This window comes from Octopus bimaculoides, chromosome 5 (assembly GCF_001194135.2).
Source record: "Octopus bimaculoides isolate UCB-OBI-ISO-001 chromosome 5, ASM119413v2, whole genome shotgun sequence".
Taxonomy (NCBI): Eukaryota; Metazoa; Mollusca; class Cephalopoda; order Octopoda; family Octopodidae; genus Octopus; species Octopus bimaculoides.
The window spans coordinates 76,867,479-76,877,147 of NC_068985.1; the positions used below are offsets into that span (position 1 = coordinate 76,867,479).

The 9,669-nt window shown below is 36.3% G+C and overlaps 1 long non-coding RNA gene across 3 annotated transcripts in view; it reads right to left on the reverse strand.

Annotated features, from left to right (window-relative positions):
- Positions 1 to 9,669, reverse strand: part of LOC106877229 (uncharacterized) — a 107,515-nt gene that overhangs the window by 40,967 nt on the left and 56,879 nt on the right. The gene's annotated exons all lie outside the window — the stretch shown is intronic.

Consider the following 9,669-nt stretch of genomic DNA (forward strand, 5'->3'; position numbering starts at 1 on the left):
CTTACATATACGGACGTATACATACATATATATGCACGTATGCACACGACTAGCTTAAATAGCCCGCCTAAACAACCTTTCGTGTGATCCGGACAGAATATCAGCGCAGTAAATACACTGATAAAATTATATTTATATAAATATAATTTTATCAGTGTATTTACTGCGCTGATATTCTGTCCGGATCACACGAAAGGTTGTTTAGGCGGGCTATTTAAGCTAGTCGTGTGCATACGTGCATATATATGTATGTATACGTCCGTATATGTAAGTATACTGTTTGTATACATATATTTGTATTTATGTACTGGAGTATATTTCACTGATGAAGGCAGAGCATTATTATTTATGCAAAGCCAGAAATCCAGGATTTGGAATTACCTTTATTTTTACTGGTTTATTTTGGTCTTCGTCTTCGCTAATCGTGCCATGCGGACATTTATTGTGGTTTTAGAGTCAGGATTTGACTGCTATTTTTTCAGCGTGGTGGTATCTCTTGATACCCTGTATTATAATTTTAAATAATTATTACCTTTGATGGTTTTTATTCCCATGCTGACCACTTGATAAGATCAATATTTTAAATATCGATCTTATCCTTATTTATATAAATATATATATATATATATATATACACATATACAAAAAGCTTCTTTTCAGTTTTCACCTACCAAATCCACTCACAAAGCTTTGGTCGGTCTGAAGCTATAATAGAAGACACTTTCCTAAAGTGCCATGTAGTGGGACTGAACCTAGTACCATGTGACTGGGAAGCAAGCTTCTTACCACACAGCCATGCCTTCAGGTGTACTGCAGCTGAAACAAAATGACACATACACCAACTGTCTACACAACAAGCATCTAAAAGTCATTATAATAAATCTAAAAGTCATTTTAATATGTAATGAATTATATTGTGGTTCCAGACAAATGTATGTGCTGCTATAGAGTGAATAAAAGCATAAAGATGTAGCATTGATGTATATTACATGAAAGTTAAACTATAACATCCTTTTATGGTACAGCTGGACTGAACCCAGGCCTTGATGGTAATGTAGCAAAACTTTTAAATTTTCAGCAATGCCAATCCTATATTACTGGTATCTTTTATCTTTTACTTGTTTCAGCCATAACACTGTGGCCATGCTGGGACACCACCTTGAAGAATCTTTAGTTGAATGAATCTACTCCAGTACTTTGTTTTTTCCTTTTGTTAAGCATGGTACTTATTCTATCGGTCTCATTTTGCTGAACTGCTAAGTTATGGCAATGTAAACACACCAACCAGTGATTGGGGACAAACACTGGCACAAGACAGAAGCACACACAAACATATGTGTGTATATATGTGTGTGTGTATGTATATATATATATAATGGGCTTCTTTCAGTTTCCATCTACCAAATCCATTCACAAGGCTTTGGGTGGCCCAAGGTGCCATGCAGTGGAACTGAACCCAGAACCATGTGATTGGGAAGCAAGCTTCTTACCACACAGCCACACCTGTGCCTATATGATTTTTATCTATTTTGTCATTTACTTATTTTACGTAATCCAAAGCTAAATGAGGCAGCTACTTTATTTCATGTATTGGGACTGAAAGTTGAATTATAATCATGAAGTTTCCACTGATATGAAAATACAATGTAATACAGAGTATTAAGATTTGTTAAAGCTTTATCAATGCATACATCATGACCTTAAAAATATCTAAAGGACCTTTAACACATGTGATTCATTAATATTCTCATATTTGACAAACTTCTTGGAGCTGATATTTGATTATCTTGAATGAACATTTGCAAATATGTATGAGTTTGGTGTATTATCTGTAGGTCTAGTTGAAAATTTCAGCACCTACTCTCAGGGTTGGTTTGGTAGCTGAAATACCGGTATTGTTGCTAACCACACCTCACAACTAACTGGCTTTATTATTGTAAATTATAAATGAAACAACAACTGCACTTTTGCCTTTGTTTCATAGAATTGTCTGCAGCCACCACAACTCAAGCACCTCTGGACATTTCAGATAATAAACCCATAATGGGGAAACTAACTTTTCCAGTGTACCAGCATGAGCCTTAGAAAAGTCTGACACTATAAGAGGCTGAACTTTTGAGACATGCAAAACTACTTTAACTGTATTGATTCTTCAACTGTTTCTTAAGAGAAAGACTCTTAGAAGACATGGATTTGGGCTACATGGACTATATGCGAAACCATTGATTTTATGTCCAAACTAAAAAACATTACTAAAATACAGGTAACACAGCTTTAATGGCAAATGCAGATCTACTAAGAAGTGTTGGTTCTTTGTTAAGTAAAAGAGAGTCCTTTATGAGAAATCAAAAGAAAGTTAATTCAAGCAGGGTACACCTACAACTGTACAGAGTGTATAAAAAAAAACATGTTAACATGAAAAACAAGTGATGACACAAAAGTTCTTTTGTTGGCTTGTGCAATTAGGACACCTATACAACTGAAACTATTACATCTTGAGAGATATTTGATCAACCTATGGACTTCATTTCGTATGTGCTATTATTGCAAAGTATTTCTGTGCATCTATTGTGAGTGAGGGTTTAATTTGTCAACAATATGCCAGAGATGCAATTACTTCTTTTGTGTAAACAGTATTTGTATTGAATAGATGCCATTAATCTTATCTAGTCATTTTCTACATACTGAAAAAATTTATTTTCAACATAAAAGCAGAAATAAAGAACACAGTGGAAAACTTTCTAAATTTTGATTTCAATCGCAAATAGTAACTAATCTTCTTTCTGCAAATAACTCATTTGACCTCTGTTATCCTATTTCAACTTGAGATCATGTAACATTGATATACATTTAAATACATTTACAACACAGTCTTGGTTTGACTGCTTTTATGCTACTGTATTTACATTGCTCAATTCATTTTAAATGTAACTTTATTCCATGTTCACTTCCTTCTTTAATTTTCCTTTGAAATGGGCAAGTATGGCTGTATGGTTAAAATGTTTGCTTAGCAACTACTTGGTTCCAGGTTTAATCCCACTGCACAGACAATTTGGGCAAGTTTCTCTTATCAATGCTTTGTAAGTTAAATTTGTAGATAGAAACTGTGTGAAGAACTTATTATGTGTGCCTATTTGTATATTTCTTAATCTATATTGATGGAAAATGATGATAGTAGTGAGAAAACAGGAAAGCCAGTACTATAAAAAGAAATATATATATATATACATATAACAGGATTAGAAATAGAAAGTCGTTGGTACAACAGTATATATTTGAAGAAATTAATAGGAATGCAAATCAAATTTGATTGGAAAATCCGGGCATTGATCTCATATGCTAAGCCAGCACTCTACCATCTGAGCTAATTTCTCTGCTTTTCCAGACATCTAATTATTGAAGTGGCTTGTCTAAACATCTAATCATTAAAGTGGAAAAATTATAAGAAAAGCCACTCCTATTCAGTTCTTCAAACACATGCATACATATATATATACATACATACATACATACACACATACATACACACATGTATGTATGCAGGCATGTATATATATATGTATGCTTGCATGCATGTATGTATGCATTCATGTATATATGTATGTATGTATGTATGTATGTATGTATTCAATTCCTATTCAGCTCTTCAAGCACATACATACATGTATATATGTATGCATGCATGTATGCATTCATGTATTTATGTATGTACATATGTATGTATGTATGCATGTATATATATATACACACACACATATAACCTTCTTTCAATTTCTGTCCGCAAAATCTACTCACAAGGCTTTGACCAACCAGGGCTAAAATAGAAGACACTTGTCCAAGGTGCTATACAGTTGGCTTGAACCCAGAACCACATACTTGGAAAGAAAACTCCATAATTACTCAAGTCATGCCTGTAATTTACTTAAAATATATATATATTCATTTCAATAAAAATAACCAATATATTTTTGTCTTGAAGCTATGCAAAGCATTAACATGTGTCTTGCAATAGAATTATATATTTTATAGTTATAGATTAAACATTAAAAAAAAAAAAAATTAGAATCACATTCCTTGTTTCCAAAATATTTTTTGACATACCACAGATATTTCTGGTTATTGCTTAGGGATTTTCAGATATTTTTACCAGTATGAAGAGAAGTATGTGTTGTAAAGATATTCAGATTCACTGTTCACTTCCTATCCACAGTTTAAGTTCCATTTTGCTGCAGACTTTAACCCTTTAGCATTCAGATTATTCTGTCAAATGTAATGATTTTTCATTCACATTGTTTTAAATTAATCAGGCATTATTTTGCAACTTCGAAATTTTGATGATAGGACTGTATATTTTATCATGGCATTGAAGGGTAAGTGTCATAGGCTAGATCTGGCTGGTTAGAACATAAAATGGCTGGTTTAAATGTTAAATAGTTAATTCAACAGGTGTTCAGGATATATATTAACCATATCAAATATCAAGAAGGCTATAAAGTTCACAAGCTCTGCCCTTCTTCCGTAACTTATAAAAACAAAAATAAAGTAATATAAGTAGTAACAGCAGAGCTACTGCTAAATTATATTTATTAGTTGTAGTAGTTGTAAGGCAACGAACTGGCAGAGTCATTAGCACACTGGGCATTTTGTCCACCTTTACGTTCTGAGATCAAATTCCACCGAGGTTAACTTTGCCTTTCATCCTTTTGGGGTTGATAAATTAAGTACCAGTGAAACACTGGGGTCAATGAAATTGACTAATCCTTGCCCCCCAAATTTCAGGCCTTGTGCCTTTAGTAGAAATGATTATTATTATCATTAAGCTAGCAATTTCAGACCTTGTGCCTTTAGTAGAAAAGAATTATTAGCATGCCAGACAAGATGCTTTGTGGTATTTCTTCTGGGTTTACATTCTTTCAAAGTCCATCAAGTTTGACTTTGCCTTTCATTTTTTCGGGGTTTAAAAAATAAGTACCACTGAAGCACTGGAGTCGATGTAATCAACTAGCACCATTCTCTAAAACTTCAGGCCCTCATGCCTATAGTAGAAAGAATTAGCAATAGTAGCAACAGCAAAAGGAGTAGTGGTTAAAATAGCAGTAGATTTTATGAAAAAGCTAGTAGTAGTAGTAGGAGGAGGAGGAGGAGGTGGAGGAGGATTACATATAACAATATGTCTGTAATTATTGTCTTCCAAATGTATGTCCTTTTCCTTCATCTCTTCATTTCCTCCACCTCCTTCATTTGAATATCTTTGTTAATTTGCTTATATTTAAGGGACTAAAGAATTTCAGTAAGTAACAAGGAGTTTTCAAACTCTACTTTAATTTAAACATCCATAAGAGTATTTAAAAAGTGAAATGTTTATACAGACACCCACCCATATATATATGATGATGATGATATCTTATATTTTTTACTTGTTTCAGTCATTAGACTGCGACCATGATGGAAGCATCGCCTCAAAGAATTTTTTAGTCAAATGAATTTACCCCTGTACTTACTTTTTTTAATCCTGGTATGTATTGTATTGGTTTCTTTTGCACAAACCATTAAGTTACAGAGATGTAAACACACCAACACCGGTTGTCAAGTAGTGGTGGGGGGGATAAACATAGGCATAAACACACACACATATATGATGGGCTTTCAGTTTCTATCCACCAAATCCACTCACAAGGTTTTGTTTGCCCTGAGACTGTAATAGAAGGCACTTTCCCAAGGTGCCATGCAGTGAGACTGAACCCAGAACCATGTGGTTGGGAAGCAAGCTTCTTTATTTCATTAATATTTGCCACATGGGCAGTACACAGAGAAGCAAAGTGGGCTGGACATTACAATAATGAGATGAATGAAATATAAATGATATAAATGAGAGAGGTATTCGGTGCCCGCCGACCGAAAAACCCCTCGAAATCACAGTTCTTTACAATTCAATTTAAATCACTTAAATTCACATTAAATTTTTACATTAAATTAAATTGAGGCACTGAGCCTCTTAACTGCCCTCCCCGATTAACTTTCTTGCCAACTGCAGGCAAGCCTGCAGCGACAAGTCAGGGCCTATAATGAGAAATTTTAATTCTCCCTTACTAAATGAAGCCATTATCTCAAACAGCCCTCTTTTACTCAATAATTCCACTACACCTGTGGAGGCCAGCCTGGATAGTCCATGCACCCAGATTCTAATTGTTCACAGTCTAATGTACCATCCAGATGACTCTCCATGGCCCCTCCCTTGAAATAGAAGACAATACAATCATTATCGCCCTCACTGGGAGGGGCCTCAACCTCCTCCATTGGTAGCACAATTCCCACAGCTAGATGCCCTTCCTAACGCCAACCACTCAGAGAGTGTAGTGGGTGCTTTTACGTGCCACCGGCACGAAGGCCAGTCAGGCGGTACTGGCAACGGCCACGCTCAAAATGGTGTATTTCATGTGCCACCCACACAAGAGCCAGTCCAGGGGCACTGGCAATGATCTCACTCGAAAATCCTTACACATGTCATGGGCACAAGTGCCAGAAAGGTGACACTGGGCACAGGTGCTATCCCGATTTTGCTTTCGCTTGCCCCAATAAGTCTTCGCAAGCTGAGTTTCGTGTCCAATGAAGGAGACGACGTTAGCACGGGTGCAGTCGTCGAATTTAGTTCAATTTCACTTGTCTCAACAAGTCTTCGCAAGTGGAGTTTAGTGTCCAATGTAGGAAAGTAAAAACTATAGGTGTTTGGTCTTTCTAAATATTGTGATATGTCCAAATGAATTCATACCGAGATTCGTTTGTGCTGTCAAAACATGACATCTGATGAAATGAATAGACTATAGAATCATTACATATTTCCACTGTATGAGATATGGAATTCATTAGATATGGCTCATTCAGTGAGATCAAATACAAACTTCATGAATTCTAATTAAACCTTTGAAACATTTGGTCACTGATTGATTCCATTTGCTGAGGAGTGACTCTAACATTTCCCAATATTTTTTTCTACTCTAGGTACAAGACTCTAAATTTTGGAGATTGACTCCAGTATGCAACTGGTACTTAATTTATCGACCCCGAAAGAATGAAAGGCAAAGGTCAACCTTGGCAGAATTTCAACTCAGAACGTAAAGACAGACAAAATACCGCTAAGTGCCCAGCATGCTTACGTTTCTTATTTCTTTATTGCCCACAAGGGGCTAAACATAGAGGGGACAAACAAAGACAGACAAAGGGATTAAGTCAATTACATCGATCCCAGGGCGTAACTGGTACTTAATTTATCGATCCTGAAAGGATGAAAGGCAAAGTTGACCTCGGCGGAATTTGAACTCAGAATGTAACAGCAGACGAAATACCGCTAAGCATTTCGCCCAGCGTGCTAACGTTTCTGGCAGCTTGCCGCCTTAGCATTTCCCAATATTAAGAGACTTGTGTTACTGCATGTCACACACTATAGTTAAATGGGTTAGGATTGTGGGGAGTTGTGGGCTGTACAGCAAGGCAAGTATTTGTCTCTCTGGATTTCAGAGTAATTTTGTATCCTGGTGAACAGGTCATTTATATAATCAATAGTTGTTGTTACTAATGTAGCCAAAAGTGGGTGAGTAGGACAGTCATCCTGTGTATTTAAAAATAAAATAAAATTTTCTTCTCTTTCTTCATTTTACATGTTTCAGTCATTTGACTGCAGCCATGCTGGAGCACCGCCTTAAAAAGCTTTAGTTGAAGAAATTGTTTCCAGGACTTATTCTTTGTAAGCCTGGTACTTATTCTATCAGTCTCTTTTGCTAAACTGCTAAGTTATGAAGACAAACACACCAGCATTGGTTGTCAAGCACAGACACACACATGTAAATACATACATACACTGAATAGTGACTGGTGATGAGAATTGGGCTTTCTATAAAATGTGTTCTCTATGAAATGGGTTCTCTATAAAAATGTCAATACAGTGGGTAAGGAAAGGAGAAACACCAGCACCCCAGGCTAAAGAAGGTCTTCACCCACGTAAGGTGGTGTTATCTGTTTGGGGGTATATGAAAGGTCTAGTCCACTTTGAACTTTTAAGCTTAACCAAATGATAACAAAAGACATCTAGTTCGAGCAGCTTCATCGGCTTAAGTAAGCACTAGAAGAGAAACGACCATCTTTTGATTCAAAACAAAAGGTATTCTTCCATCAGGATAATGCTCAGCCACATACAGAGAAGATAACATTTCAAAGGCTGGAGCAGTTTGAATGGGAAATGATGCCCCATGCACCATATTCACCAGACATTGCCCCATCTGATTATCATTTATTCCACAGTCTTCAAAATCATTTGGACAGAAAAAATATGAATTCTGTAGACAAGGTCAGAACAGTATCGAAGGAGTATTTTTCGTCACAGGCAAGTGAATTTTGGAAAAGGGGCCTTGCAAGTCTACCAGATAGATGGAAGAGAATTGTAGAAAATGAAGGAGAGTATATTTTAGATTAAAAAAGAATTTTGTTTATCTTAATTTTGAAAAATAAGAGAAGTATAAAAAAACTTCATTATTTATGGGATGACTCAGTACATATATATATATATATATATATATATATGTTCTTACATTATACGTACACACTCACACATTCACACAGACAGAAGAGAAAGTTCTGCACTAAGATTTAAAGCTGGCAAAGTTAAGCTAGCCACTCCTATATGGTGGTAATGTTTCAGGAACTAAGAAATTAAAGCAAATGCTTTTCAGAAAAAACTATGCACTGAAAAGATTAAAGCAAGCTTCAACTGCCTGTCTGTTGGGAACTGAATGAGGTGGCAAGGATCACAAACAAATTGTTCTCAGACTGGTACGTAAACAAATCTGCACTGCTACATACATCTTCTACACTGAGAATGATTTACCATGCAAAGTTATTTTTCTGCTAGTGTTTCTGGCAATACTCCAAACCCCAATGAAGGTCAAATGAAGCTTAAAGTAAACATAACTTACATGCCTTCGGGAACGACATCTGTTTTGCAGTTGTTACTACCAGGTGGTGGGTAGTAACAACTGTCATAGTGTTCTATCTGCCAGAATATTTTAACCTTTGCATTATCATATTTCTGTTGAAATACAATGCTTTTATCTTTTATCTTTTAACTGTTTCAGTCATTTGACTGTGGCCATGCTGGAGCACTGCCTTGAAGGATTTTAGTCAAACAAATCGATCCCAAGACTTACTTTTTCAAGCCTGGTACTTATTCTATCAGTCTCTCCAATGAACCGGTAGGTCACGGGGATGCCAACAGTTATCAAGCAGTGGTGGAGCACAAACCCAAACACAGACACACACACACAGGTACGTGTGTGTGTGTGTGTGTGTGTGTGTGTGTGTAACACTCATTACAACCTTCTTTTCAGATGCCAATAGCCACAGTTCCCCCTTCTCATGTTACCCCCCCACACACACACACACTCTCTTTACTCTCTCTCTCTTTTACTCTTTTACTTGTTTCAGTCATTTGACTGCAGCCATGCTGGAGCACCGCCTTTAGTTGAGCAAATCGACCCCAGGACTTATTCTTTGGAAGCCTAGTACTTATTCTTTTTGCCGAGCCGCTAAGTTACAGGGACGTAAACACACCAGCATCGGTTGTCAAGCGATGTTGGGGGGACAAACACAGACACACAAACATACACACACACACACACA